Here is a 1,387-nt window from a genome sequence, read left to right on the forward strand (position 1 = left end):
TAGGGCTTCACATCCCATGAGGTCACCAACTAGGAAGACATACAGCAACTTTCACTATAGAGAAAGGGACAAATACGGGAAGCACAATGTGCGGTTTTTGAATCACTGGGTCAGAAGTCTATGAAGATTCTCAGTCATCCAGGTCATAGGTATCCAACGAAGGTTAAAATCAGGGGCAACTGGACTTGGTTGAAGTCACTGGAAGACGTTTCGTCCCTCATCCAAAGGACTTCTTCAGTTCTGACTGACTGGCAGGGAAACTCAGCTATTTCACCTCAGTGGGGTCGTTATCCCGGGTCATCGATACCGCTGGTTGGTTAGTGTTCCTTGTTGCTGTGACGACAGTCGTTACAGTCGTTACAGTCGTTAAGACTACCTGTGGCCAAGACTGAACGACCTTCGTTGGTATCTTCACCTGAGGTCAATAGGTTACGTTTGTTGAGTTTCCTGGGAAGTGATGAAAGGACAGCATTGTAAGTGGGGGATAAGTGGTGGCGTAGACCCCCTCCCCTGTTCAATGACGGCTTCTCAACCCTGGTGTAGATGGCTTCCTTGACGCCTCACCACACATCGCCAGGCTGCCAGTAAAACATTACTAGCAGAGGATGGTTTCGATCCATCGACCTCTGGGTTATGGGCCCAGCACGCTTCCGCTGCGCCACTCTGTTCTGCCACACCCCAGATGGGACTCGAACCCACAATCCCTGGCTTAGGAGGCCAGTGCCTTATCCATAAGGCCAATAGGGATTCACATGCCATGAGGTCACCAACTAGGAAGACATACAGTAACTTTCACTATAGAGAAAGGGACCAAGGTGTGGTTTTGAATCACTGGCACCACGCTGCCCATAAATCACTGTTAGCAGAGGATGGTTTCGATCCATCGACCTCTGGGTTATGGGCCCAGCACGCTTCCGCTGCGCCACTCTGCTCTGCCACACCCCAGATGGGACTCGAACCCACAATCCCTGGCTTAGGAGGCCAGTGCCTTATCCATTAGGCCACTAGGGATTCACATCCCATGAGGTCACCAGCTAGGAGGACAGACAGCAAGTTTCACTACAGAGAAAGGGAAAAATACAGGAAACACAATGTGTGGTTTTTAAATCAATGGGCCCAGCAGGCTTCCTCTGCGCCACTCTGCTCTGCCACTTTGCAGATGGGCCTCGAACCCACAATCCCTGGCTTTGAATCACTGGGCACAGCAGGCTTCTGCTGCGCCACTCTGCTCCCCCGCACCCCAGATGGGACTCTAACCCACAATCCCTGGCTTAGGAGGCCAGGGCCTTCTCCATTAGGCCAATAGGGATTCACATCCCATGAGGTCAGCAACTAGGAAAACATACAGCAAGTTTCACTGTAGAGATAGGGAAAAATACAGGAAGCA

General features: G+C 51.3%; 2 non-coding genes across 2 annotated transcripts; both read right to left on the reverse strand.

Moving 5' to 3' along the window:
- Window positions 1–860: 860 nt before the first annotated feature.
- Window positions 861–932, reverse strand: trnam-cau. Its single transcript has one exon. It is a non-coding gene; the product is annotated as a tRNA-Met (tRNA).
- A 6-nt stretch (window positions 933–938) lies between these two features.
- trnar-ccu lies at window positions 939–1,011 on the reverse strand. The gene has a single exon. It is a non-coding gene; the product is annotated as a tRNA-Arg (tRNA).
- Window positions 1,012–1,387: the final 376 nt, after the last annotated feature.

Source organism: Micropterus dolomieu, unplaced genomic scaffold (assembly GCF_021292245.1).
Source record: "Micropterus dolomieu isolate WLL.071019.BEF.003 ecotype Adirondacks unplaced genomic scaffold, ASM2129224v1 contig_10125, whole genome shotgun sequence".
Taxonomy (NCBI): domain Eukaryota; kingdom Metazoa; phylum Chordata; class Actinopteri; order Centrarchiformes; family Centrarchidae; genus Micropterus; species Micropterus dolomieu.